The sequence below is a fragment of the Podarcis muralis genome, chromosome 4 (assembly GCF_964188315.1).
Source record: "Podarcis muralis chromosome 4, rPodMur119.hap1.1, whole genome shotgun sequence".
In the NCBI taxonomy this organism is placed as follows: domain Eukaryota; kingdom Metazoa; phylum Chordata; class Lepidosauria; order Squamata; family Lacertidae; genus Podarcis; species Podarcis muralis.
Window position 1 is genome coordinate 7,453,247 of NC_135658.1, and position 15,518 is coordinate 7,468,764.

Genomic DNA, 15,518 nt, shown 5'->3' on the forward strand with positions numbered 1-15,518 from the left:
CGTTTCCACTACAGTGGTACCTCGGGTTGCAAACACCTCGGGTTACAAACACTTTGGGTTACAGACTCTGCAAACCTGGAAGTAGTACCTCGGGTTAAGAACTTTGCCCCAGGATTAGAACAGAAATTGTGCGGCGGCAGTGGGAGGCCCCATTAGCGAAAGTACGCCTCAGGTTAAGAATGGTTTCAGGTTAAGAATGAACCTCCAGAACAAATTAAGTATGTAATCAGAGGTACCACTGTACTTCCTAAAAGTACATTGCAACAAGCATAAAGGAATGTGCTGCTGTCCGTTGTTTACTTTCTCACTCATTAAAAAAAGTAGGGGAGAAAGGACCATAAGAAAGACTGTTAACTATGTTTATGAGAAAAGCGTTGTCCAAGACAACACTGGTAAAACTCATTGTTCCTAGTCAAATCTCACATAATACAACCAGGGCAAGGCCTCAGATACATCATTTGACTCCCTGTTCAGTTATGGATCCAGATAATGTTCGTCAGTGTTTCTCACAATAAAGCTTGAAGACCTTTGTGCCAAAAGACAAATTGCCACCCGCCCTGCAGAAGTCCAAGCTACCGGGTGTTGGGCGAAAGGAAACTCTTCCAAAGGAATTTTTGCCATTCATTTATGCGCACCCCTTTCCTTTTATCCTGGTTTCTGCTTCTTGGTCAGGCTGTAAGCAAGATGGGGGCCTTAAACATCTCTCCACCCGGGGGTGGGGGCAAGGTCTGCTCAGCACCAGCTTTGGACAGATAGTGATGGTTGCGCAGGGCCATTCAAGAGGGTCACCTTGGCTTTACGTGATTTTGCTTATACGCAGGATAGCTAGGAGTATAACCTCCACGTAAGATGAGATCTACCTATAATAAGGTGTTGGATGGCCACAGCTCTTGGCTGAGACACCTTCTACGTTCTGCTTAGTAGGAGCAGTATGGGATGGGGGCATTGCCTGGGAGCTGTCCAGGGTCCTGATCTGCTTTGTGATCTGCCCTGTTTGTCTTGTTTCCACTTCTCCTGGGAACCCCAGGGCAGCCGGGGGCCAATTAACTGCTATCATGAATGAATAACACTTTGTACATCAGCCCATGGAACACAGCAGATTGAAACAAAAAAAACCCCCAAGTGTTCGATCCCCCCCCCCCAAAAAAGTGCAAGGGTTGCTCTAAAATGAATATATAAAATGTATACATATCCTTAAGGGACGCGGGTGGCGCTGTGGGTAAAAGCCTCAGCGCCTAGGGCTTGCCGATCGAAAGGTCGGCGGTTCAAATCCCCGCGGCGGGGTGCGCTCCCGTCGTTCGGTCCCAGCGCCTGCCAACCTAGCAGTTCGAAAGCACCCCCGGGTGCAAGTAGATAAATAGGGACCACTTACTAGTGGGAAGGTAAACGGCGTTCCGTGTGCGGCTCTGGCTCGCCAGAGCAGCGATGTCACGCTGGCCACGTGACCCGGAAGTGTCTCCGGACAGCGCTGGCCCCCGGCCTCTTGAGTGAGATGGGCGCACAACCCTAGAGTCTGTCAAGACTGGCCCGTACGGGCAGGGGTACCTTTACCTTTACCTTTTATACATATCCTTAGAATAAACAGAACTTTTAAAACAGATAAGCATTGCTATTGCATTAAAAAAACAAAAAAAAGTGCAAGATCAGGTGGCATTCGGGAATTGTTTCCAGGACAGAATTCATACTCTCATTTTCTACTGCCAGTTTGCAGAAATGGAGTCCCAATAATTTTCCCGTTATCTGGTGGCCTTTGCTGCAAATGAAGTAAACGAAGCGTATCCCAGCTTGTTGCTTGCAACAGAAAGCCCACTTTCTCCTTCCCTCCCCAGCACTTCATTCTCTTTCAAAAGGACCCCAGAACCTGTTCCCTAATATCAGCCCAAACACACAAGTTGCTGTGCTGTGGAATCTTCCCGACTGCCCTCATTGATAACATTCGTTCGGAATGTCATTTCGTTTGAAAGCTTTTCCATATTCCATTGCCATGGGGAATAGCAAGTTTTTTTCAAATTGATGCTGGCGTAAGGCACCTGCTCACCATTTCGCTGTTCCTGAGAGTGCGAGGGCAAACAACTGCTATCAAAACCACACATATTTTTTTAAATGGCAAAATTTCATATTTATATAAAGTGTTACCTCGGGTTAAGTACTTAATTCGTTCCGAAGGTCCGTTCTTAACCTGAAACTGTTCTTAACCTGAAGCACCACTTTAGCTAATGGGGCCTCCTGCTGCCGCCGCGCCGCCGGAGCACGATTTCTGTTCTCACCCTGAAGCAAAGTTCTTAACCCGAGGTACTATTTCTGGGTTAGCGGAGTCTGTAACCTGAAGCGTATGTAACCTGAAGTGTATGTAACCCGAGGTACTACTGTAAATTTATATAAAAATGAAGGCTGGCACCAGGACTGAGTCTGGGCAAGGATCCCTGCTTCCAGCAAGCATAGCAAGTGGTGGTCCAGGGCAGGCACCCCTATTTTTCCTCTATCCCAGGGGTCAGCAAACTTTTTCAGCAGGGGGCCAGTCCCCTGTCCCTCAGAACTTGTTGGGGGCCAGACGATAATTTGAAGAAAAAAAAAAATGAACGAAGTCCTATGCCCCACAAATAACCCATAGATGTGTTTTAAATGATGGACTCAAGGGCATCCTGATCAAATTTGCAGATGACACCAAACTGGGAGGGGTGGCTAACACCCCAGAGGACAGGATCACACTTCAAAACGACCTTGACAGATTAGAGAACTGGGCCAAAACAAACAAGATGAACTTTAACAGGGAGAAATGTAAAGTATTGCACTTGGGCAAAAAAAATGAGAGGCACAAATACAAGATGGGGGACACCTGGCTTGAGAGCAGTACATGTGAAAAGGATCTAGGAGTCTTGGTTGACCACAAACTTGACATGAGCCAACAGTGTGACGTGGCAGCTAAAAAAGCCAATGCAATTCTGGGCTGCATCAATAGGAGTATAGCATCTAGATCAAGGGAAGTAATAGTGCCACTGTATTCTGCTCTGGTCAGACCTCACCTGGAGTACTGTGTCCAGTTCTGGGCACCACAGTTCAAGAAGAACACTGACAAACTGGAACGTGTCCAGAGGAGGGCAACCAAAATGGTCAAAGGCCTGGAAACGATGCCTTATGAGGAACGGCTAAGGGAGCTGGGCATGTTTAGCCTGGAGAAGAGGAGGTTAAGGGGTGATATGATAGCCATGTTCAAATATATAAAAGGATGTCACATAGAGGAGGGAGAAAGGTTGTTTTCTGCTGCTCCAGAGAAGCGGACACGGAGCAATGGATCCAAACTACAAGAAAGAAGATTCCACCTAAACATTAGGAAGAACTTCCTGACAGTAAGAGCTGTTTGACAGTGGAATTTGCTGCCAAGGAGTGTGGTGGAGTCTCCTTCTTTGGAGGTCTTTAAGCAGAGGCTTGACAACCATATGTCAGGAGTGCTCTGATGGTGTTTCCTGCTTGGCAGGGGGTTGGACTCGATGGCCCTTGTGGTCTATTCCAACTCTATGATTCTATGATTCTAAATAAAAACACACATTCTACTCATGTAAAAACACACTGTTTCCCGGACCAAACACGGGCCAGATTTAGACAAGGATTGGGCCGAATCTGGCCCCTGGACCTTAGTTTGCCTACCCATGCTCTATCCCCCCCCCCTTTTTTTTTTACATTTTTACTCAAGCAGCATGTGCTGTAAACATTTAATGTTGTAGGGGTTTTTTTTTGCCGGGGCGGGTCAGTTCAATGACACCCTTAATCCCTTCCAGTACCTGGGGTCCTGTGCCCAGTAAGGGTTGGAATCTAATTGAGGAGGTTGCTTGACTGGTCAGGCAATGACCTTAGCTGGCCATCAGCATCTCGAAATAATCTCAGTTGCAAGAACTAAAACTAAGGGATGATGCCCTCCAGTCTAATGTGTGGGCTTTTCATCCACCACTGTCACCTGGCTGCTAGGTAGGAGAACAATAGCCAGAGCAGGGTGTGTGATCTGAGCTGGAAGCAGGTTGGTAGCTAGCCATGCTTGATCTGTGCTAATGGAGAAGCAAGCTCTGTTTTGGCATCAATGCCAGGTTAAATGTAAAAAAGGTAAAGGCAAAGGACCCCTGGACTGTTGAGTCCAGTCAAAGGCGACTCTGGGGTTGTGGAGCTCATCTTGCCTTCAGGCCAAGGGAGTCGGCGTTTGTCCACAGACAGCTATCCAGGTCATGTGGCCAGCAGGACTAAACTGCTTCTGGCACAACGGAACACCATGGCAGAAACCCCCTTTACATTCCCGCCGCAGTGGTACCTATTTATCTACTTGCACTGGCGTGCTTTCAAACTGTTAAATGTATGTGCAAATCAAACCATATATCCTAGACACCACAGTCTCCGCTGACCTTCATCCCAAGGAAACCAAACCTGGGTAAGTGCCTGGAACCCCTGGAGTCTCTCGCCGCTTGGAAATAGGGTTCACATGTAACATTATTTGCAGTGGTACCTCTAGATACGAATGGGATCTGTTCCGGAGCCCTGTTCGCATCTAGAAGCAAACGTAACTAGCGATGGCACGTCTGCGCGTGCGCGCGTTGCTTTTTGCCGCTTCTGCGCATGCGCGTGACGTCATTTTGAGTGTCTGCGCATGTGCAAGCGGCGAAACCTGGAAGTAACACGCTCCATTACTTCCGGGTTGCCGTGGAGCGCAACTCGAACGCGCTCAACTCGAAGCGTATTCAACCCGAGGTATGACTGTACATGATTTATAGCCCCCCAAAAGGTGGCTTACAGTAAAAACAAGTAGATCAAGAATACATAACATCCATAACAGGGAAAAACATAGCTTGTTGCATTGAAAATGCACAACAATGACTAATAGCGGCAAAAAAGTTGCGTCTTGTTGACCAACTTCCTGAAGCCAGGAGGAGATGAGGCCACACACACCTCATTAGGCAGAGAGAGTTCCACATGCAAAGAGTTTGTTTTCTCCTGTGCTACACCAGCTCAGCTAAGGTTTGTGAACACGCACAGATACGAGCCAACCCGCCTCGTTTCATTTGCGTGTGTTTATCGCCCAGTTATTTTCCTCCTTTCTGGAGGAAGCACCACATTTCACTTCCAAATATCAAAGGCCAACGTTTTTCCTCTCTGGCCGGCCGTGGGGAAGCAAGGACCGGACGCAGCGGCAGGAAGGTTGCGTGATCCAAACAGGTCAGGGTTCCTGTTCAAAATAGGAAGAGGGGAATGTTGTGGTCAGTTTATTGCCAACATCCTGCTTGTTATGCAGAGAGAGGTCTTGGTTCCAAGTCCTGCCGCGAAAGAGGCCGTTTGTTGTTCCTACAAATACAAAGGCGCAGATGGGGCTGTGATGTGTCCCTCCATTTAGATAATTTTTTTTTTAAGGCATCAAGGAGAGGCAAGTTCCAAAGATGACTTGGTATACATTCTGCAGCCTGCTTTCCCCGTACCTTTTATTTCTAATAAAAGTTTCACTATTTGATCACCAAAGTGTGTACAATTGCCAGCGTCAGGGTTCTCAATTAGGAGCCAGTGTGGTGTAGTGGTTAAGAGCGGTAGTCTCGTAATCTGGGGAACTGGGTTCGCTTCCCCGCTCCTCCACATGCAGCTGCTGGGTGACCTTGGGCTAGTCACACTTCTCTGAAGTCTCTCAGCCCCACTCACCTCACAGAGTGTTTGTTGTGGGGGAGGAAGGGAAAGGAGAATGTGAGCCGCTTTGAGACTCCTTAGGGTAGTGATAAAATGGGATATCAAATCCAAACTCTTCTTCTTCTTCTCCTCAATTCCTTGCCTGTCTAGATGCTTGAAATCCAGCTTACGGAATGAAATATACTCTGAGTTGAGAGTGGATTTCATGCTCTTTATTCAGCTCATAGTGGTGAGGAGGAATGGAAGTTCCCCCAGAATGTCTGCCTTATATACATTATTCAGACAATGTACCCCACGTGATTGGCTAATTCTGGGATTCTCCTGCAGGCCAATCAGGTTGCGGATTCCTTTCCACCTGGAGCTGGATTGGGTGGCTCCTGCAGACCAACCAGACTGCTGCATTCTGGATTCTATTGTTCTGGGACCAATCAGACTGCTGCATTCTGAATCCTATTGTTCTAGGACCAATCAGACTGCTGCATTCTAATCCTATTGTGGTAGAACCAATCAGACTGCTGCATTCTGGATCATATTGTTCTAGGACCAATCAGACTGCTGCATTCTGGATCCTATTGTTCTAGGACCAATCAGACTGCTGCCTTTTGGATCCTATTCAACTCAGTACATAACACTGAACATATAGGATCAGAGTTGTGGGACACCGGCATGCTCTCCTGAGCTCTGGACGAGACTTGGGGAACATGGGCTGCCTTTACATTCTGTGTAAACTATCTGGGAGCTGTCTGGAAAAACTCCAAACAACTCCCAGTTCCCAGGATTCTTTGGGAGAAGCTACGATTGTTGAAAGCAGCGCGGCACTGCTTTAAATGTCCCGTGCAGATGGGGCCACGCCAACAAGGATTATCCATGAGAAAAATGTACTTGGCACCTTCTGTAGAAAACAATATGGGCCAAGGAGCATCTGAGGCTATGAGCCAACATGAACCATGCAACTGTGGCCTCCATGCCTTGCCAGACCACCAGGAGGAATTCTGGATCAACTTCCTTCATGGTTCTTACAGGGCATGAAGATGAGAAGTCGGACGCAAACACGAACTTCCTCGCATTTCCTCTCTTCCCATCACTGTCTCAGGAGTGTAATTTGGGGTCAGCAAATACGCACATGGACCAGGGGGCATGGTGGAGAGGAGCAAAATCATCATTATTATTCTAGTAAGGAATCCAAGGGCTTCCGCAGGCCAGAGAACCTAATGACCCTTCTCTACCCAAAGCAGAACAGCATGATGCACAAGGCATTGGCAAAACGGTGTGACACCCCTCCTTCCGCCTAGCTCCGCCAAGCAGATGGTTATCTTGAATGGCAAGGTGCCATTTTGCTGGTATTTCTCAAGCTAGTTTGCTGAGAGAGAGTTTTAGAAGATGCAAACGATTGCTACAAAGTTAAGTACGTTTCTATGCACAATTCAAAGTACTAGTGCTGACCTTTAAAGCGCCAAATGTCCTTTGCCCTGTATACCTGAAGGAACATCTCCATCCCCATCATCCAGCCTGGACACTGAGGTCCACCTCTGAGGGCCTTCGGTTGGTACCCTCAGTACGTTTCTGAGCACAATTCAAAGTATTGGTGCTTACCTTTAAAGCCCTAAACGGCCTCAGCCCAGTATACCTGAAGGAGCGTCTCCACTCCCATCGTTCTGCCCAGACACTGAGGTCCAGTGCAGAGGGCCTTCTGGCAGTTCCCTCACTGCGAGAAGTGAGGTTACAGGGAACCAGGCAGAGGGCCTTCTCAGTAGTGGCACCCGCCGTGTGGAACGCCCTCCCATCAGATGTCAAACAGATAAACAACTACCTGACATTTAGAAGACAACTGAAGGCAGCTCTGTTCAGGGAAGTTTTTAATGTGTGACATTTTAATGTATTTTTAATCTTTGTTGGAAGCCACCCAGAGTGGCTGGGGGCTGGGGAAACCCAGCCAGATGGGGGGGTACAAACAAATTATTATTATTATTATTATTATTATTATTATTATTATTATTATTATTATTGCAAGAAGTGAGATTACAGGGAACCAGGCAGAGGGCCTTCTCAGTAGTGACGCCTGCCCTGTGGAACACCCACCCATCAGATTTCAAGGAAATAAACATCTACCTGACTTTTAGAAGACATCTGAAGGCAGCCCTGTACAGAGAAGTTTTTTATGTTGTTGATGTTGTTTATATTTTGCTGGAATCCACGCAGAGTGGCTGGGGCAACCCAGTCCGTTGGGTGGCATATAAATAATAAAATGATGATGTGCTTTGTCGGACACAACCTACACAATCAGGGCCGGCCCAACACACTTTGCTGCCTGAAGCAAAGAACAAGGTTTCAAGCACATGACTTCCCCCCCAGAGAATCCTGCGAACTGGAATTCATTGAGGGTGCTGGGAACTGTGCTTCTGTAAGGGGCAGGTGACACTTCCTGGAATTCTCTAGGGGAAGCCATGGGCCTTAAAAGCACCATGCGGATGTAACCTGAATCTCACCAGCATCTTCCATTGGCTCTGAGGGGAGCTTAAGGGGCCCAGGAAAGACTTCATGGCACACACTCAAGAGCTCTGTCCCCTCGCCACCCTTCAGCATTGGCTGCCTGAGGCAGCTGCATCACTCGGCCTCCTGGTAGGGCCAGCTCCATCTACAAGTTAGGAGAGCACCTTGGCGGACTTGGACCACATTCTCCATGCATCTAAAGTGATACAGGATGAGACCACAGAATTGTAGAGTTGGAAGGGACCCCAATGCAGGAATCTCAGCTAAAGCATCCAGAACAGATGGCCATCCAACCACCTGAAACTGTCGTGCCCCCCCCCCATCCTCAAGGATGCCAAAAATTGTTAGGAGACTTCCTATTCCCCTCGCAGAGCTAAAGTTCCCAGAATTGCCTGGGTAGAGAGATTGCCTATTCAACCATAAAGGCTTCGGGTGGTGCAACTGGGCAGGTGCCCCAGATTCTGAGCTTTTGCTTTGAAAAAAGTATGTTTGTAGCCCTGCGAGAAATAAAAATTTGGGGCAAAGTGTGCAGCATCTTCTAGGCCGTATCTGTGAAAGGAGTGTGGTGTGGGAACGTTGTGATTTTTTCCTGGTGCTGAGGAATGTTCCCTGTTGTTATTATATACACAAAGTATCAACTTTGGTGACAGTAATAATGATACAACAAAAGAACACCACCACAAACTGGCTTATAAGTATAAAACCAAATTTACTAGAATAATAGCTAGAAGAGAGATAGACTTGTAAGCATTCAAACAACAAACATACTAAGGTGCCATGTGCAAGACAAAGCCTGGAGATACTGTAAACATGGAGTGGATAAATGTACAACTCTATCTTAACAAGTTACATGTGCAGTAAACGTTATACAGACTGGGTAAATGAACCATTCAATTAGTAGCGCAAGTCCAGTCACAGAACGGCAACCCCGTGCCGCCACGATGGAAAAGAAAAACTGCTTTGAAAAACTTTTTCATATTCTCCAGTGTGCTAGCCTTGCCGTTGTGGCTTTGTCTAGTTATTATTCTAGTAAATTTGGTTTTATACTTATAAGCCAGTTTGTGGTGGTGTTGTTTTGTTACCCTGTTGTTCTTAGATAGCAACATCATCTATGTGTGTGTGTGATCTCCATAATCAGGACATAGCTGTCTTCCCATGGTAAATATAAGGCTGTCAAGAGTGGTTGTCTCTCTCATTTTGGGTTACGCCGTTCCCCACAGCCAGCCATTTTGCATTGTGCCATGCCTCCTCTGTGGAAGCTATTGTGTGAGTGGCACATCCAGCAATCTCAAAATTCAAAATGTGTCCGCTCTTCCAAAAAGTTGGCAGCCCTTGGGCTGATCCATAGGGACTTTAGTGTATGTCGTTAACACTAATTGAAATCCTTACCCGCCGAGTCAGGCGAAACCTCTTCATTTCCTGACCCCATACAGGGGTTCTCTTCAGAAGTCTCCAATAGGTTTCTTGTGACCAGGCCGATGGGCCAGCTTTTTAATTTCATTAACTGTGTGTCATAAGATACGCCACCCGTCATTGACTCCTAAATCTATACAGCTCTTTCCCCCTCTACACACTACAGATTTGCTCTCTGAGGGACTCCCTTGTCCTGTGGGAATATCAATTCAAAGGGATCCCATTGAACGGTGCAATTGTCCCCTGTGGATTTCTAAGCAGAAGGAGTTTGTGGAGCCAAGTCGGTCTGCTTCATCTTGAATTCTCTCCAAGGAAATGGCTGCCTTTGTGAACCTTAATTTCTTTTTGTTGGTGCTGTTGCTGACTATAGCTGCTGCTGTCTGTGAGTATGGGGCAATATCCCTCATCCCTTAATTTTTAGAGGGGTAACTATCAGTATCCTTTATCCCTTGACCTTAAAAACAATAACAAATCAATCCCCTTTCCTCAAAGGAACTGTGGCAGCCGTTCAGAGGCTGGTAGACCATCTGCCAGGGATGCTTCAGCTGTGATTCCCTAGGACCCTTAGGGATAGCTTCCCACTTGACAATTCTATGATTCTGCCATTCCTATTTTATCCCCACAATGTGAGATAAGTGAGGCTGAGGTGGTAAGTGGCCCAGGTCACCCAGTGAGCTTCACCGCTGTCTAGATGCAAAGATTGTATTGATTTGAAATATTTTAAGAGGGCATTCATGTGCTTGGTTTTTCCTTTCTGCTGTTGCCGTTCACAGGTCTGGATGTTCGCACTGGAGAATGGGGTTGCGGAAACTACCGAGGCTACTGCCGGAAGGACTGTTTCCCCCAGGAAAAATCTCTGGGGCCCGAAGACTGTGCTGAAGGCTTGGTGTAAGTCTCCTTTCTATGCCCCCTTCCCTGTTCTGATCTTTCTGTTGTCGAGATGATAAATAATTCTCAGAGCGCAACAGCCTGGTGGGAAATAAGGGAAACCAAACTTAAATGGAAACTAGGCAACAGAACCAAACTTCTGTAACGCGATGGCTGAAATGTTCTTTATTTGTTACTATTTATTTCTTGTGTTTATAGTCCAACTTTTCTCTAAGGATCTCAAGGTGGTGTACGTAATTCTCCCCCACCCTCTTTAATCCCCACAACAACCCTGAGAGGTAGGTTAGGCTGAGAGTGAGTGACTGGCTCATGACACACTGAAAACCAATTTTCAGTTTCTCCCAACATCCAAAAATCTACAGAATTGGGTAGAACTTATTAAATTGCATGTGACTTGGTGGTAACGGAAATCTAAAGTTCTGTGAACCACCCTGAGACCTCCGAGTATAGGACGGTATACAAATTCAATAAATAAATAAAATAAAATAGTAGTTGCCCATCAATAGTTTGCAAGTGACCTGGGTCGTCTTCCCCAGTATGGTGAGATGCATCATATGCAGTTTTAAATCCTAGCAATTATTTCTAAATTTGCATCTATCTATCTATGAATTAACATGTGCAGAATATATGCAAATCTGTAAATCTTTTGTCCTCCTTTTTGGCAAACTCACAGGTGACCACCCTAAACTCCTGCGATGTCTCAGTGTGGTTTTGTTTTAAAAATTCATGCACCAGAAAACCATCTTTTGTCACTACTAGCTGTGCGCACACACCATTCCTTTAAAGCACATTCTTTCCCTCACAGAATTCTGGGCACTGCAGTTTGTTCAGGGTTGGTGGGAACTGCAACTCTGTGAGCGCTAAACTACGGTGCCCAGAATTCTTTGAGGGAAAGAATGTCATTTGATTGAGCTTTAAAGGCATAGTACATACACAGTTTTCTTAGTATTGTGTATTGTGTTTTTAATATCCGGTTGGGAGCCGCCCAGAGTGGCTGGGGAAACCCAGTCTTAACCATTTATTCTTTCTGTTTACAGCTGCTGCATATCAGGCATGTTGGGATAGCAATTTGGATTAATAACCGAGTGACTGGGCTGTGAAGAGAATTTATTGAGGATGGTTGCAGGCAACAAAGAGCAGAAAACGGCAGCCCCTTCAGTGCAGCAAACAGCGTGCAAACAATAAAATTATTTCTCCTCGGCTTTTGCTCTGACTTCTAATGAATCGTTTCATTTCTTTATCATTAGTTATGGCAGCTTCACTATCCAGACCTAGGAGCGGGCAGGAAAAGACAAGATGGGCGGGGTGTGTGTGTGTCCCTTCTGCCGCACTTCTGAGCTCAGGGCACCTACGGGTGCCTCCAGATTTATCAGTGTTTTGCAGGACAAACTCGGGTGCATGGCAGCACTCTAGATTTGCACATTTAAAGTGGATTAAAGCAGTCTAGCACAATAAATACAGTTTTTTAAAGGTGCCCCTTTTTTGCTGTCTGGAAAGTAGCAGGGAAGTGCATTGAAAAGTATGAGTCGAACGAAAGATTAACAGGAAGATGTGCAAACACTCCCACAGAGAAATCAGAATGGATGACTGCTCCGCCCTTTGCACTGGGCCGTTTTTTCAACCTTTTCCGATTGTACATCCTTTAAAAAATAAATAAATAAAATTATGCAATTTCCATAGTTTGATACATCCACTTTATAATCACTTATCCTACATTCTTTTACTTCCCCACACATCCCTCCATGGGTTCATATTTAATCCTTGTTGAGCTGCATTTCCTTATATCTTGTCCTACTTGGGAATTTATCTGGCTACTGTAATTATTTAAGTATTCTCCATTTTATTCCCACTCCTCAGACTCATCCTGATTTCTTATATTTACAGTCAACACTGCTAGCTCCGCATATTCTATTCACTTATTTTGCCAGTCTTCTTTTGTCCTTCCATCTTTGTGCATAGATTATTCTGGCTGCTGCCGTTACACATCCTTTTGTAGGCGGGGCGACTGGAACGGTACACAGTACTCCAGATGTGGTCACACCACCGATTTACACAATGGCATCATGATATTGGCATCTTTATTTTTGATTCATCTCGGACACTGAGGTCCAGCTCCGAGGGCCTTCTGGCGGTTCCCTCACTGCGAGAAGCCAAGTTACAGGGAACCAGGCAGAGGGCCTTCTCGGTGGTGGCACCCGACCTGTGGAACACCCTCCCACCAGATGTCAAAGAGAAAAACAACTACCAGACTTTTAGAAGACATCTGAAGGCAGCCCTGTTTAGGGAAGCTTTTAATGTGTGAGGCATTACTGTATTTTAATATTGTGTTGGAAGCCGCCCAGAGTGGCTGGGGAAACCCATCCAGATGGGTGGGGTATAAATAATAAATTATTATTATTATTACATTATTTCCTAATGATCCCTAGCATGGGGTTTGCCTTTATCATAGCAGCGTTTACAGCTTCACTGAGCTCTCTTCTGTGACCCAAAGGTCCCACTCCTGGACTACAATTCCTACCATCCCTTATCAATGGTTGGGACTGATGCAAATTGGAGTCCAACAACATCTGAGCCCCAGTCCTGGGAAAAGGCTAATAGTGGTACCTTGAGATATATAAAAAAAATGTCCAGTGGCACCTTAGAGACCAACTAAGTTTGTTCTTGGTATAAGCTTTCGTGTGCATGCACACTTCTTCAGATACGTACGTACCTTGGTTTTCAAACATAATATGTTCCAGAAGTCCGTTTGACTTCCAAAATGTTCGGAAACCAAGGCGTGTCTCTCAATTGGCTCCCAACTGCACAGGGGCACAGGAAACAATAGCGGAAGCCGCATCAGACGTTTGGCTTCCAAAAAAAAGTTTGAAAACCAAAACACTCACTTCTGGGTTTTGATCATTCGGGAGCCGAAACGTATGAGTACCAAGGCTCTAGATTCAGGTAGGTAGCCGTGTTGGTCTGATGCAGTAGAAATAACTAACTAAATAAATAAAATGTCCAGTAGCACCTTAGAAATCAACTAAGTTTGTTCTTGGTATGAGCTTTTGTGTGCATGCACACTTCTTCTGAAAGTGCTACTGGATAATTTTTTTAATATATACCAAGGCGTTTAGTGATGTATGGAAGTGAGAGCTGGACCATAAAGAAGGCTGATCGCCGAAGAATGGATGCTTTTGAATTATGGTGCTGGAGGAGACTCTTGAGAGTCCCCTGGATTGAAAGAAGATCAAACCTCTCCATTCTGAAGGAAATCAGCCCTGAGTGCTCACTGGAAGGACAGATCGTGAAGCTGAGGCTCCAATACTTTGGCCACCTCATGAGAAGAGAAGACTCCCTGGAAAAGACCCTGATGTTGGGAAAGATGGAGGGCACAAGGAGAAGGGGATGACAGAGGACGAGATGGTGGGACAGTGTTCTCGAAACTACGAATATGAGTTTGACCAAACTGCAGGAGGCAGTGGAAGACAGGAGTGCCTGGCATGCTCTGGTCCATGGGGTCACGAAGAGTCGGACACGACTAAACGACAACAATCAAAAGTGGAATGCCATGCAACTGAGATGGCTTCTGGCCACAATGGCTCGGTTCGGAGGCAGGAGTCCTCGAAATACCAGCTGCTCGGAGGGGAAATACCAGCTGCTTTCTCACTCAGGTCCCACTTGCCCGATTGCCATCAGGGCATCTGTTTGGCCAGAACAAGATGCTGCATTAGATACCTCTGGCCTGATCCTGCAGGGCCTTTCCTGAGACAGGAAGGCCTGGCTTGCTCTGGTCCATGGGGTCACGAAGAGTCGGACACGACTAAACAACAACAACCAAGGCATTTGACAACCAAGGTACAACTTATACGCCATCCATCTGTCTGGGTTGCCCAGCCACTCTGAGCAGCTTCCAACAATATAAAAACACAGCCAAGCATAATAAACTAAAAGCTTCCCAATACAGGGCTTCCTTTAGATGTCTTTCGAAAATTGCGTAATCAGATGTCAGAGAGGCAGGGATGGAGTTCCACATTGGAAGGCACCAGGCTCCTCACCTGTGTTTTTTGATGCTTTTGAATTCTGGTGCTGGAGGAGACTCTCGAGAGTCCCACGGACTGCAAGAAGATCAAACCTCTCCATTCTTAAGGAAATCAGCCCTGAGTGCTCACTGGAAGGACAGATCGTGAAGCTGAGGCTCCAATACTTTGGCCACCTCATGAGAAGAGAAGACTCCCTGGAAAAGATCCTGATGCTGGGAAAGATGGAGGGCACAAGGAGAAGGGGGCGACAGAGGACAAGATGGTTGGATAGTGTTCTCAAAGCTACCAGCATGAGTTTGACCAAACTGCGGGAGGCAGTGGAAGACAGGAGGGCCTGGCGTGTTCTGGTCCAGGGGGTCACGAAGAGTCGGACACAACTAAACGACTAAACAACAACAACTAAGGTGTTTGACAACCAAGGTACGACTTATACGCCATCTATCTGTCTGGGTTGCCCTGCCACTCTGGGCAGCTTCTAACATACAGTGGTACCTCGGGTTAAGTACTTCATTCGTTCCGGAGGTCTGTTCTTAACCTGAAACTGTTCTTAACCTGAAGCACCACTTTAGCTAATGGGGCCTCCTGCTGCCGCCGGAGCATGATTTCTGTTCTCATCCTGAAGTAAAGTTCTTAACCCGAGGTACTATTTCTGGGTTAGCGGAGTCTGTAACCTGAAGCGTACGTAACCCGAGGTATCACTCACAAGGCTTCCTTCAGATGTCTTTGGAGAATTGCGTAATCAGATGTCAGAGAGGCAGGGATGGCGCTCCACATATTATTATTATTATTATTATTATTATTATTATTATTATTTTGTATGCCGCCCTTCATCTGCAGATCACAGGGCCCTTCTCAACATATAGCACGGGCTGCATCCTGTGGAGGAAATGGCCATGGGGATTCCTTGGCTGTAAGAGCTGCCGAATGGAGCCTCCATGTCCAGAGGCAGTCTACCTCTGAATTACTCAGGGAGGGACAAAGCAGCAAACCTCTTGGGAAGCCATTATGGCCTGCCCTAGCGGGGGCAAAAATCGACGCCAGCATAACGCCACAACC

The 15,518-nt window shown here is 46.4% G+C and overlaps 1 long non-coding RNA gene across 1 annotated transcript; it reads left to right on the forward strand.

The window, feature by feature from the left end:
- Positions 1-3,008: 3,008 nt before the first annotated feature.
- Positions 3,009-11,656, forward strand: LOC144327448 (uncharacterized). The gene is made up of 4 exons (XR_013392492.1): positions 3,009-3,347; positions 9,722-9,937; positions 10,329-10,443; positions 11,481-11,656. It is a non-coding gene; the product is annotated as an uncharacterized LOC144327448 (long non-coding RNA).
- The last annotated feature ends 3,862 nt before the right edge of the window (positions 11,657-15,518 follow it).